At 39.8% G+C, this 14683-nt stretch overlaps 1 protein-coding gene across 1 annotated transcript in view; it reads left to right on the top strand.

Annotated features, from left to right (window-relative positions):
• C1GALT1 (core 1 synthase, glycoprotein-N-acetylgalactosamine 3-beta-galactosyltransferase 1) overlaps positions 1 to 14683 on the top strand; it is a 45097-nt gene extending 30414 nt beyond the window's left edge. Inside the window, exon 5 of the mRNA XM_074367451.1 lies at positions 6620 to 14683. The gene's annotated coding sequence lies outside the window, so the exon portion shown is untranslated. The remainder of the gene's footprint in view (positions 1 to 6619) is intronic.

Here is a 14683-nt window from a genome sequence, read left to right as displayed (position 1 = left end):
ATGTAAAAAATAGTATTTCCCATCTTTGCTTAATCGTGATCTCGACATATATGAAGGCTCACTGAAATGTGATCTGTAGGCCAAAAATGTTGTGGTTTTAGGCATATTTCATCCAGAGCTCAGGTCTCTTGATGTTAGGTCAGTCTGGGACTTCTGGGATATAAATAAAAATTGACCTACCTCTTCCTAAGCAAACTACTACAAATGTTCATAAGGCCCCTAGACCTAGCCTGTCTGCCTCAATTTTCAGTAACGTTCTACCCTGTATGTTCCTTATTAGTGCACATGTACATATATGTATGTGGACATACACATGTATATGCATGTATATGCATACACTGTGATTTGGATTAAGCAGCTTTAGAAAAGCTGAGGAGATAAATGCCACTTTGTGTTGATGTAGTAGCAGAAGTGTACAGTTAACATTCAGAAAGCCACATGTTTTCCAATTAGTTGTATTTAGTTGTACTGCTAATTAAATAAATCAAAAAAGAGATTTATTTACCCAAATACATACAGATTTACTACCTATTTTAAGTTTTCCAAAGGTATGGTCCTGGAAGGAATACAAGATTATTGTTGAATTTATCTTCTTGCTAAAGGAAAGGGCTCTACCTCAAACATATGTTACATCAGATCTAATAATGCTGACAATATAGATTGTGCAAATAGAAATTCCTTTAGTGTTTAATTGAAACTGAATGAACATTGAATAATGAGTTGATGAAGTTCAGCAACACTGACATTCTTCAGATAAATCTGTATTAATAAAACATGGAAGTAAACTTTGTTTTGCCATAAATTTGATTTGTTGCTAATTAATGAATTTAGCATGGCTTCCTGGAGCTTTAACTACTGTAATTCGTAAAACTATCTTTGTGTTCATCATTTCTTCTGCCAAAAGAACCACCAGTTGTTTGTGCCAGTATTTCTTATATTCTCTTATTGATACTTCTTTCCAGGACTGAAAATTTGTTCAGGGCATTTACACCTTTTTCCCCTGTATGTTGAATACACCTACTTACTTTGCAAGAATGAAATACACATTGTCTCTCTTTTTTTTGTCTGCTGAGATTCAGTCTTAGGACTTCAGCTATTTGGGTTTTCTAAGGAATGTCTAGATGGACAATTAACAGTACCTCCTTATTTGTAGAACTGATAGGTGATGTGTCATCATAGAACTAATTTAAGTGCAGCATCAGTCTTAACACCTAATTGTTTTGATTTTTGTCAGCTTCAAATCTTTTTTCATAGAGCTCAATCTATACTATATTGCCTTTCCTCCTATTCCTGTAACACTAGAATCATATTCCTGGTAGCATTTAGGTTGAATTTCACTTTCCATTAATTTTGTTGTTGTTAGATTGTAGAGAAATGGTGATTAAAATCTAGAAAGTAGTTTGAAAGAGAAGTAACTTTCATCTTTTTCTTTAGTTTTATACAAGGCTGTCTACCTTGTAACTGCACTGTTCAGTCAAGTGTGTACGTGCATGTGTGTGAGAGACAGGAATAGAAATGGTTATTTTAATAATGAATTTTTTCCTTTAAAATACTAAAACTTGCTTTTTCGTGCTGATTAGGCTTATGTAATAAGTAATTTTATTTGATGAAAGTATACGCTTAGAATAATTGGGCGTTAGGGGCAGGGTATATAGCTCAGTGGTAGAGCGCATGCTTATTTAGCATGCGTGAGATCCTGGGTTCAATCCCTAGTCCCTCTGTTAAAAATAGATAAATAAATCTAATTACGTCCCCACCCCCAAATTTTTTTTAAAAAGACTAATTGAGCATAGAAATGATTTATTGTTCATAAAAATTAAATGGTCTATTTGTAAAAATTAAAAAAAAAGCCTGCTTGCCTGGTTAAATTGTCCCTCACTTCTTGCCTTTGTACTTCTGACTCTGAACTTTCCCTTCTTTTCTTCTGTCATCCCATGTCTTTTCTTTTTTCCCTTTTCTTCCCATTGACAGCAATTCTTTTGTTTCTTTAGATTTTTTTACTGCCCCATTTTCTATTGGCAGATGTATTTTAAAGATTTTTTAAAAAATCATATTTCTTTTGTGAATTTGAACTCCCTTTCACCAGCTGAAGAAACTTTCCTAGATTTAACTGAAAGAAGGAAGATTCAGGACTCAGAGAGTACATGCCAGCAAAATCCTAGAATTTCCTCTTCCCTATGAAAATGTTCCCATCTAGAACCAACCCAACAAAAATATGAGTGCATTTTTTAAAATACTTGAAAATCAGTGAGAATCTGCCTTATTTTTAACCCCAAATAGGTATCGTCTTGTCTGGCAAAAGTGGTGCATGAGGTTTTGAATGGCACTCATTGTGCAGAGGTAACTCTTAGGAACAGAATCCCAAGTATTTTTTACTTTATTTGAAACAATAAGGCAGAGGATTCTCTGGTTGGCGATTGCCTGCTTCTCTGGGCACTGTCATCTTGTGCTGCGACTCTGTCCTACCATTGCGTTTGGCCCTGAGGAAGGGACTTGTCTTTTCCCCTATTACCACAGCACAGCAGAGCCCAGATGTTTCTGAATGTTCCAGAGTAACAGAAGAAAAAGTCCAGAGAATAATTTATGAGAGCTGCCCAGACCCAGTGGGATCTTCTTGCCATCCCCACCCCACCAAGCTGCTTTTCCTTGCCACCTGTTTGCAAGGCACCAGAGGGAGCTGAGGCACCCCCACGAGAAGCATTCCAGATACCACCTTATCTTTAGAGTCTCAGCCAAGTTGATATCTACCCTCTGAAAAATGAGGAAGATTTCCCCTCACCCCAGTGTAAAGCTCTCACTCCACTTCCTGCTGGAGGACTGACCCCTCCCCTGGGAAACAGACATTAAAAACATTCACTCTCTTCAGAGGAAATCCCATCCTTACCCAGAGGACTGTGGTCTGGATTTGTGGCCCCAATAAGAAAATTATTATACATAATAATCTGACATCAATATGTTTCATGAAGTCTTTTTTTTTGTTCTTAAATCACATGTTGAGCAGCAAAAGCCAAACCCAGGCTACACCAGGCTCTTTCCTGGTCCTGTTTCATCTCACTGCATTAAAGGGTTTCACACATGTCTTAGGATCCAGTTTCAGCTGCAGTCACTTGACTATATATTACTAGACAGCCTTGAAATTTAACAGAATGTTACTTTATAATTTCGTTTCTATCATGTTCCTTTTCAAAATTAGCCACTTTCAAATCAATCTTCATCCTTTTTTAAAACACCAAAATTTTAGAAGTGGAAGCAGAAAAAAAGAGTTGAGAAGTAAGTGAATCACTTGTGTTTTCTTAGTGATCCTAAATTTGACATGGGCCCAGCTATTTCTGAGATCCTTAAAGTAGTAATGACATTTATTGTTATTTTTCATCTAAAAGTTGCATTTTACAAGACTAGACCTTCTTTTCACGTTTTATTGACCTTACACTCTTAAGCTACTAAATCCTCAAACAAAATTTACCACATGGAAAACTGGTGTTCGGAGATCAGGTGACTGTGAACAAGTGAAGCAGAACTGAATGGTGAAATTTGACGAATCTGAAGCTTCAAAGCACGTCTGATCCAGTCTACTTTATGATATACTGACTTAGAGGGGGAAAGAAATGAAAAACTGCTTGGTGCTCACAAATATCAAAATCACAAATGACCTCATTTAGGGCTAATCGATTACCTCACAATATTGTAAATTAGTGCTTTAATATAGAATCTTTGCTATGTATGAAGCAGTAGTAATTTATTTGATCCCTTACTAATTCAATAGTGTTTATAAATCCTAAACTTAGAGACTGTTTTCGAAATTTGCTCTTTGATAACTCTAGATCACTGCATAGAATTATCTGAAACTCACTTACCAGAATGTCCTTTAAAAGATTTTCTTTTTTCTCCTTTGTATCTAAAATTTCTGGTATAGAATTACCCAAACTTTTTGCCATCACTAAAATTCAAGTAAGTGAAACAAGGTAAATAGAAGGTGTGAAAATGTGAGGCAGTGACTTTACCCAAAAGCACAGTTATTATCATCAGTTGGATTTTTTTTTTTAATGAAGTTTAAGAAAGTAGATTGGTTTCCTTGAACCCTTTTTCTCCAGACTCCAGCTTATGTGCTAGGATGGTAGGATGGCAATGGTTTCCTCTCTAGAATAGTTACTGTATTTCTCAGAGCTGACAGTTAAAAATTAACCTCCCCCATTGCATGGCTTGTTAAAGTTAGGAACTGCCACAGTGACTTCCTCTTTTGCCTCTCCCTCAGGTAATTCTTCCCAGGGTTCACCCCATACTGTTCTGTAAACACGAGGTCAACAAACATTTGTTTTATTCTCTTGGCTTTAATGTAAATCAAAATCACACCCAGCAGCCTGTCATGTAGTAATGCAGACATCAGATCTCCTAATAACCCTAATTCTAAGCCGGTCAGTCCACACCCTCTTTTGTGTGAGAGTGACAGAAGCAGTCTGACAAGAAACAATCCGGCTTCTGGAGCCAAGGCACACTAAAATGTAAGAAAAACTGGCATAATAGGATGATTCGCTTTAGGCCTAGAGGAGTCGTGAACAGTAAATCTAGCCCAGACCCCCTGGACTGCGACCACAGCGCACAGATGTGTTACAATATCAGGTTTAAGTAATGAAGTCTCAATCTGAGATCTTTTTAGTTGAGCAAGTATTTATGGACGACCTACTGCAAACTTCTTGGGGAGGTACAAAGGTAAATGAGAAGTAATTCCTGCTGTCTGTGAATCTGCAATGTCATCTTTCTAGTTTTCAACTAAATATATAATTCAGTTTTCTCCCAATTCTCTGTTTTTATTCTTACATCTCTTCATGTAAGATTTTCTCCTAGAAGTCATTTAATATAATGTTCATAAAATTCCAACTGGTAATTTTATTTTTTGCTCTCAGTTTATCTCTACTCTGAGATTAAGTCCAGGGTGCTGAATGGGTGAGTTGATGAATAGTAATTCCAATCAACTATGCCAGCAAACTGAAATCACATTAGGCATGTGGTTCTAACATACAAAATCAAAATTAACATATTTGCAATGTGTGCCTCTCTGAACTGTTATCTTTTGGAACTCTTTGACAGATGAAATTGAGACTTTAAAAAAGAAAAATTGAAGCTCCTGATGCAGTTTTAAAATCCAATAATTTTCCAGTCATATTTTATACTGCTAGATCATTTGCCCATCTTTCTCAAATTAAACACACATGTGCCTGGACACACACGCACAGACACAACCACTTTGGAAACCACTGGTGAACAATCTATCCTCAGGTTTAATGGGATGTGTTAGGACGTGTTGCTCGCCTGAAATGAGCTTGCAGGAACGTGGATGGGAAGTGCCCTTGGGATCCACACGTATGGGAAGTAGAGGAAACAAGTTTGTGCAGAGGCATGTGGTAAACTGCAAAGCAGACCTAACAAAGGACTGAGCCAGTCCCTCAGAAACTCTGGAGCTGGGATGGCCCTTTGGTCTTGTCCTACCTGGGGCAAGGCTGCCTGGCCCTTACACACCAATACAGATATCCCCTGATTTTCAAAAGTTGCTTTCCTCCACGTTACTTTTACTAAACACCTGTTTTAGTACCTATTTTTGCTAACCCAAAGAAATCCGAAGAGGATTTTTGCTTTTACGAAAAAAGGTGAAAAGTGAAAATAGCATTCAGCTTTGGTTTTGCAGCGATCAGAGTCCTTACAGAGGCAGCACACACATGAACAGAGCAGTGAGGTGACACCACCAGGCTCCTTCCCTGGGAACTGTACTGAGATCTCAGCATCAAGCCATGATAGCTTTGAACTGTGTGAGTATCTGTGTGGTATCTTGGTGTATTTTGTGCATCTGTTAGCAGGATGTGTCCTAAGGGAACTGCTTCCTCGCATTATGCCATTTTGGCTTATGAAAGCTTTTATAGGAACGCTATACTTTCAGATAGCTGAGAAACCTGTATTTACTAGGTTACTGGATGAAGAGTGCCCAGGGAGAAGGCACGATCTTAGACAAGATAGCGCTCTTCAGCTGAGGGTAATTCCCTAAGAGGAGCTTGGCTGAGGGCCATCAGCTGCCAATACCCAGCAGCTAGGGAATAGGTGCCTCAATCTTGAAGTAGGGGAGGCTGGACCACAACCCATGTTGTCCACTAAGAATCATGGTAAAAATGAGGCAATGAAAGCTCACCTATGGCTTCCTTTTTTTGTGTTTTGTTTTGGCTTTTCAAGAGTATCCAGACGTTCCCACTCTCTCTCCTCTTTGTGCTTTGATTTTCACTGCTTTAAATTTTTCCCAATTTAAAGATTGAAAATAAAGCTAAACAGTACTTTACTGAGAACTCCTTAAATGACTCTGGACAACTACCAGGTATGCTTTGCTCCAAAGAGTACTTTTCTGAACCTGTTTGGGCTTCTGAGAAAACTCAAATTGAGTTTAGGAGGCAGGGAAGTTGGGGGCTGCCTGTACAGTGTGATTGAAATGGTCATGGAGATGCCTAGGGCCATGGGTCCTGAAGTGATCTTCATTCATAACTTCCTCTGAACCCCTGTGAGGCTTGCCTGTCTGTGTCACTCACCTGGCCCTTGGAATGCTTGTGTTGTTTATCACTTTGTGTCTAATTGGAATTCCCAGGCTTGCTGCCTGATGCCTCTGATACTTCGGGGTCACGCCAGCCTACAGTTCCTCCATGTCCTTGATGGTGCATACATGTGAAGCTGGCCTCATTCCTGCCTAATACGGGAGATAAGTTATACCTAATGGAGCTGCAATAAAAGACTGAACAGGTACTAACTCTTACCTGGAGGTTGCTAAATACCACTTGATAACAAGATTGAAGGAAGGATGAGAGTCATTGCGGTAAAGATGCCAAAGAGGGTAGCTGTGATAGGCAGAATTTCTAAAATAGTCTCCCCTCCTCAAAGATGTCCCATGCTAATCCCCAGAACCTGTGGATATGATGCGATACCACTTCCACGATACTACTGTGTTTACTTCCTTAAAATAAGGAGAGTATCTTGCATTATCAAGATGAGCCCAGTGTCATCACTGGAGCCTTTATAAATGGAGAGCTTTCTCCAACTGGACTAGAAAAGGAAGTCAGATAGATTTGAAGCATGGAAGAACTTGATACATCGTTGTTGCTTTGAAGGTAGATGGGACCACATGCAAAGAAATGTGCGTGGCCTCTAGCAGCAGAGACAACCCCAGATGACATCTAGCAAGAAAAGGGGGCCTCAGTCCTTGAGCTGCAAGGGACTGAGTTCTGCCAACAACCTCAATGAGCCTGGAAGTGTATTCTTTACCCAAGCCTCCAGATAGGAGTCCAGCCCAGCCAACTCCTTGATTTTAGCCTGAGACATTCAGCATGGAATCCAGCCTTACCTGCCTGGACCTGGAACCTACAGAACTGTGAGATTATAAACTGGTGTTGTTTTAAGCTGCTAAATTTGTGGTAACTTGTTACTGCAGCAGTAGAGACCTAATACAGTAGCTCTCTGTATCTAAAACTCTGTTTAGTTGTGTTTGTTCATTTGTTTTGTTTTTTAGATTCCACATATAAGTAAAATCATACAGTATTTTTCTTTGTCTGACTCATTTCACTTTAGCATGAGAACCTCCTGGTCTATCCTTGTTGTCACAAATGGCAAGATTTCATTCTTTTGGGGGCTGAGTAATATTCCACTGTATGTATATTCTGCATCTCTATCCATTCATGTACTGGTGAGCACTTAGGTTGCCTCCATACCTTGACTGTTGTAAATATTGCTGCACTGAACATAGGGATGCACCTCTGGCACTTTTTTAAGCTCCTTGGATGATTCTAATATAACCAGATGGTATTTGACAACTACTGGTTTAAAGTGTGTTCCAGGGACCCCTGTGTCAGAATCCCCACGGGGCTGGGGCAGACACGATTGTCTCCCTGACAGCCATCCCCTGCTTCTCCATTCACATCAGAACCCGAGTTATATGCCTAGCCTTAGGGGATAAATCAATCACAGTTGTCTCAATTTTTCACTCTAGCTACATTATCCCATTTCATTTTCTGAAATGCCTTCCTATCTCTTTGCAGCTAGAGACAACCAGTAACACAGTTTCTGACCAAAAATATATAAGGCAACTCTGCCAGGGGAGGGGAGTTCCCAGGAAAGATTTTGCTTCTGAAGGTGCACAAGCAGAGCTGTCTGGTGCCATTCATTGAGCATGGGAGTGAGATAATATGCTACAGGAAACAGCAATATCTGTGGCCGTCAGGTAAGATGTCTAAGGTGTAAAGCTAACATACTGAGGAAGTAGGACAGAAAGAGCCTGGGACTCTGACCTCATGGAGCTGCACCAACCCTGGAACTGTAATTAGGAGACTTCTTGTTATGTGAGATAATTAGGTATCTGTTGCGTATTTTGTTGCTTGCAGCTGAAAGCATTTCTGAGTATACACAGGACTACTTTAGAATGCAAATCAGGATTCCTGGTGATGGGGCCTGGGTTACTTGCATTTTTAACCACCAACCAGTTCTTTATGTACTGAAGTCTAAGTACCGCTGGCTTAAGGTCACCAATCCTGAAAATGGTAAAGCTGGCACTGGATTTTTCCACTTTAACCCTGCTGCAAATGAGCAGAAAGACATCTGCATTCCTCCTTTGTCAATCGCTCTCCCCATTAGAATGTTGGTATTAGACACATCAGAAAATATTAAGTAAAAAAATAAACTGGAGAAAACATATCTACAAGTTTTGGGTTAAAAGAAAAAACTAGTCTGTAAAATGTGTATTTGCATATAAATTGGGAAATACTGGGTCTGTGGGGAGAGGAGAAGCAGGTAGGCAAGATCGCACTCACTTTTCACAAAAATTACAAAGGACCTGCTAAGGGATAGTAGCTCCCGGGGTCTCTGAAAATGCTCACCATAATCAGTTTACACAAGTTTTCATAAATGCTACCTCCACATATCAGAACACACCCTAATAATCTAGAGGTATGTAGAGACATGATCTCTGTCTACAGAAGCTTCCAGACTTCCCATCTGGGGTGTCACATCTTCATCATGACCCCCAGAGCCATTTCTGTTTCCCATTTGGAAGTGATTCCACATGTAGAAAGCTGTATGTGAGCTCCCCAAAGAGAGCAGTCATCTCCCTTTTGTTCATTGTCCGAGACATAGTCTAAAGCACGATACTTCGAAGATAGTAGGAGGTGTTCATCCAAAGTCAACTGAAAGATCCCAGAGACCCAGATGGTACATGCCTTCTTGGGAACTGGTGTTTTTGTGTGTGTGTGAAGTACCTATAATGTATCATCAGCTCTTTCTCTAGATAGGGCCCAAACCCTGAAAAACAAAATACATTCTAAAGGGCACAGAGCTAAGCAGCTGCGGGGCCACTTCTGTTTAAATGTATTCCCTGCCTTTCCTCCCAGGTTCAGTCCTCACAACGCCCGCATCACCCTTCTTTAAAATCAACTTCAAACACGTCGCACCTACGAATATTACATGGAACAGAGAGGTAACTATTCACCCTCAACAAATAACATTCTGCCATTTAAAAGTAAAAAAATACATATTGTGGGTTTCTCTCATAGAATTTAATGTCCTTAAGAATAATGACATACAACTCTTTTATTGTACATTTTATACAGCATAATGACATATGAAAAATTAGTATGCATTCACCATGTTCATGCATCAAAGCACAAGTGTTTAGACCCTTTTTCTCTCACCTCACTCTCCTCATAGTCCAGTTCAGTGTTTTGCCACAGGAATCAGTGTCTCACTATATGTACAAGGAGGTAAGTATGGCTGTTTGTGGTTCAGTGTTGGGTGTGAGGGATTCTGGTCCACAATGGCTAATGATCAAGAGAAAGACTTGCCTAAATTTCCTTAAAACCTGGTCAAAAGGAGCTGCTGTCTCCTTGTTGCAAATGGTCCCAGCTGTGCCCTTCCAGGACACCACTCAAGAGCCCCACTTATCAGTCTAGGATTTCTTCTGTGTGAGAGCAGGAAGACCCCTTCTCCAGTCCAGACAGATGGGATCCCAAAGATCATACTGTGATCCTACAGCTCACATTCAAGAGATCCCAAACCGATTAGTCCCTGTTCAAATTTTAGGAGTTTGAGGATAGAAACAAACTGACAAGGAAACAAACCTTCCAGAGCAAATGGAAATAGGTTAAAATTGCTGCCTCCAGATGATTGTATGGGTCCAGAGAATAAAATTATTTTTTAAATTAAAAATAAAAGTCAATTTAAAAATTTTAAAAGAAAAAAAGAAAAGCCTATTTTTCCCAGTTTCACCAAATAGAGGTTTCTTTCCTTTGGGCAAATTTTTATAAGCTGAGAAGCAAACAACAAATAAACAGGACGCTGAATTCAGTTTTCTTAACTGCTTCAGCAGCTAAAGAGTTAGCTGATCACCTGGGAGGAAAATAAATCTCTTATAATGAATGTAAGACATACTTTCTTAAGGGTCGCCCCTCTGCCCAGCAGTAAAAGTGACATTTTCCCTGTTGAATTATAATTGACAATTCAGTTTTGGAGAAATCTGTGGGAAAATAATGGTGTTTTGCTCTATTTCCCCACCTCCAGTATTGCTTATTCCTCACACTGTGTAGATGGAGACACCGAGTCTCAGGGAACTGGGGAGTCCTTCACTCCTTGATGGGGAGAACCTAGCCATGTGCTTCATGCCAACCTGGCTGACAGCCTGCTACTCCCAGTGACCCCTGTGGTGCTTGCAGAACACGCCGCCTCCCAGTTCTGTCTGTTGTCACTGTCTTTGTCGTCCTCATTCTTGACCCCCAAGTGCTCAAGTTCTCCTCATCACTCCAGGCTCACTCCAGATGCCTCCAGGGAGCTCCCACCACCCTCCTCTGTACCTTTCATGACACTTATTAGAACCACATAGTAAAAGCCTCTCATCTTTTAATAAATAGATCGGCAAATCTTAGAAGGCAGGGACTCAACCTGTGTCTTTGCATTTCCTGCAGCCTTGGACCTAAGATATAGTCCATAGATGCTGATTGTCTGATTATCTGCCCCTACATTGGTCAGAAAAGTCTTCTCCTTGTAGGAAGGGGCTCCTTCCCAGCGGCCCCAGGAGAAATAAAATGAGCCAAGAATGTGATGGGGTAGGCAAAGCTGTCCACAGGCACCTGCCTTGCCTGGTCCTGAGCACCCTCCTGACACCCCAGATGTCCCCTGCCACCCGGGCCCTTGCTGTAACTTACTTGTTACACACTCCTAATTATAGTACATACTCTAATAGTTCAACAGAATGCAGGGATGATACTCAATGAGTCTTGGTCTGTAGCTTGGAAAAGAAATGAAATGGACAGAAGCCATAATTCAGTCTACAGAGAAGACATTTAGAGGAAGCAAAAGTTAAAATAGAGTCTCTGTATGGCACAATACCTAGTGCTAGTCGCCAGACACCTGCCATATATGTACTTGTTTGTTGCACAATAATTCTGCAAGTTAGGTTTAATTGTCCCAATTTACTAATGAGGCTAAGATTAAGTACTTTTCTTGGGTGTGAATCCCAGATCTGCCTCTTACCAGCTGGGAAATCTTAAGTTTATGAAAGGTTTTGAACCTCAGTTTCCTCATCTATTAAATAGGGATAAGCAATTCATGAATGACCATGTATGTAAGTTTTTAAAAATAGTGTCTTGGACATGTAAGAATTTAATAATTCTTTTACTATTATTATTGTATACTTGAACCTCTCAGATCAATGCTGGAAAGTGGCAAATTAGGAGGAGCCCCACTTCAGTTTCCTATGTCCTCCCTTTTAAGATCTAACTCTGTGCTAAGCCATCTCAGTCCTCATCCTACATGAGTTTTATTTCTTAGGAGGGAAAATGGGTCCCAAGAATCTCATTTGCCAATAAAGGTGATTATAAGTCATTAACATTTTGCTCAGTCTCCATGAATCATGATCAGGTTACAAAGACATCTGCTTATATTACACAGGGGAGAAAAAGAAAGAAGAAGGAAGAAGGTCCTCTATTTCCATTTCTTATCTACAGTCCCTCATTCTATGATTGCATGAGCCTCACATCCCCCCATGCTCTCCACAGGTCCATGGAATATCAGTAATAAGGGTTTCTAGCCTTCTGTACGGTGGTTTGATCCATTTTTTTTCCCTTCAGTAAACTCCATTAACATGTGGCCACCCAGATAGAGGAGAAAACTTCCCTAGAGTCGAGATATTTTCAAAGCTGGATTAAGGAGGTTAGTGAGGCACCTGGTAGAGGCACCAATCTGCCCCCTTGTAAGCGTCCTACAAGGGGCACCAAAACATTTCTGGGGACGTGATAAGATTAAGAAAACTGCGTTGACTAGAACTTCCCTCAGGGAGAGTGCTGTATATGTAGGAAAGGCTTTGCTAGACTGCTGAAGATGAGAGCCCAGGCCTCCAGGCGCATTGAAGTAGCACCAGATGTGCACTAAAATACCAAGCATCGGTTCAGTTAACTGAGCACTTACTGTTTTGCTCCTGGGGTATGAAGGATTGAGACCTGAGCTGAGTCCCACCTTCTCCACCCTTTTTCCATGAAAAGCTGACCTCAACTAGTAAGAAGTGTTGAACAGACATATGGAGATAAAATTTAATATGGTAACCAAGTACTCACAGGTCTTGATTTATGAAATATTTCCAAATATCACCTGGGGTGATGCTCATAGAACTTACACTGTATCTTGATATCGGGCGTTGCATTTCAATCTTCTACACTAGAGGTTATTTACTGGGGCTCTTCTCTTTCTGGAAGAGGGAGACATGCCTGATTTTACCATCAAAAACACAGCCATTCAGCTATTGCCGTGGGGTTCACTGGCCCCACATTTTGCCAGTGCCTGGTTCACCAACATACGTAAATGAGTCAGGCACAACTCTCTCAACTTAGTTAAAATATAAAAGCAAATGCCAGTAACAATGTGTAGTCGTGAGTTGACTTGCTTATATGATACTGTTCTGTTGTGTCTTCATCTGTCTTTCTGCACTATGGGATATTTCTTGATGTGTGTGTCATTAATGACATACTGGCAGCAAAGATGGATTTGCTTAAATAGTTGGCCATTAGTTAATATTGATTGTAGTTTATTCCATAGCAAAATTCCACATCTTTGTTAATTTTTTTGTGCCATGTTGTGTAGACACAAATAGAACCAGAACCAAAGGTTTCATTCAATGTTACTTGGATGTTAAGAGGGATGGAACTCAACCATTGCAATGTGATCTGTGCACCCTGTTTTTTTCAAACATTGAAACTGTCTGACCATAATTTTTTTTTAATGTGAGGAGATACACTTGGGTATTATGGGTGTCCAAGGGAATGATTTGGTTGTAGCAAAATCTTGAGGATGTGTGAATTTATGTGACTTGGGAAGCCCTGGATTCAAACATCCTAGTAAGTGGCAAATTTGTATGCCAAGGAAAAGAGGCTCCTATAATGGGTAAATTTCTGAGCATTGGAAATGTTTTTAAAGATTGTATTGAATGGGGATGGACCAAAGAAGCTTCAACATGTTCCTTTGCATAATGATGAGATTTGTTAAAAAATTTATGTGAACATTCAGGATATCTGGGAGCAAGTTATAGATACAGAACCTATTCCTCTAAAAGGAGGTATTTGTTTGACAAGTCATGTGATTGTAATGGCTGTAGTCAGCTGTTGGCATCTATGCAGTCTATAAGGGGGAAAGTAGAGATGAATCCTTTTGTGTACTGCTTCAGTTAACTGTGAGGGGACCCAATGTGTTCAGTCTCATCCAAGATTTCTTTTTGAACCATAAGCCAACACTTCAGAGGTATGGATTAATTTGTACTGATAGTATCCCGTGCTCTGCTTGGTAAAATTTCAAGCTTTGTTGCCTGCATACAGAAAGGAGTAACTATTTGTATAATGCACTGTCTTGTACTTGGTGCAAGAAATGTGTCAGCAAAAATAAAGAAATCTCCACCTTCTTTATATAGTTAACAAAAACCCCACTGGGCGATAAAAACCACTTCTTTGTTCCTTCATGATTTTTGTTAAGAAATTTCTGGCGGGCACATCACCCATTGGATCTGGTGTTTATGTTCCAACAGCAACAGCTCAACACAAAGCCTGCTGCCGTGATCTAAATGTAACTGAAACCTAACAAAGGTATCCATTTACCTTTCATTTTAAATCACGTCTTATAGGAATTGATAGAGTAAAATATGTGTTAAAGAGCAACTCAAGAAGCTGGGCATTCATAATCACGCTTGTTGATATAAAACAAATGTAATAGCTATGTCTAAATTGTATGAGTACAAGTTGACTATAAAATCTCATCAAGTAGACAGTCTTACCATAAGATATTGCACCTGAAGGCTCAACATGTTTATGTCCAGTGTTTTAGTTTAGCATTATGTCAGCTTCCCTCCTTCCCTGCCTCCAGCGAGAAAAACCTTGAACTGTTGTATTTTTGGTTATTTGAAGCAGAGTCCATTTCTAACACAGAATAAGGTACTTTGGGGAAGAGACCCACCCGAATGAGAAAAGCACTCCTTTGTATTATCTTGAAGATATCTGTAACAAAATAAAACTAGACACCTCTTCCTGAAATGGTGAGAGATAGCCAGTTAAATTTCCAGTGAACAAGGAATGAAAGGAAATTAATTCTACGTTACTCATATTATTCATGTAAAATGAATAAAATAATACAAGTACGA

This window comes from Camelus bactrianus, chromosome 7 (assembly GCF_048773025.1).
Source record: "Camelus bactrianus isolate YW-2024 breed Bactrian camel chromosome 7, ASM4877302v1, whole genome shotgun sequence".
NCBI lineage: Eukaryota > Metazoa > Chordata > Mammalia > Artiodactyla > Camelidae > Camelus > Camelus bactrianus.
The sequence above is the reverse complement of the archived record's forward strand: the minus strand, read 5'-3'. Positions and strand labels throughout refer to the sequence as shown.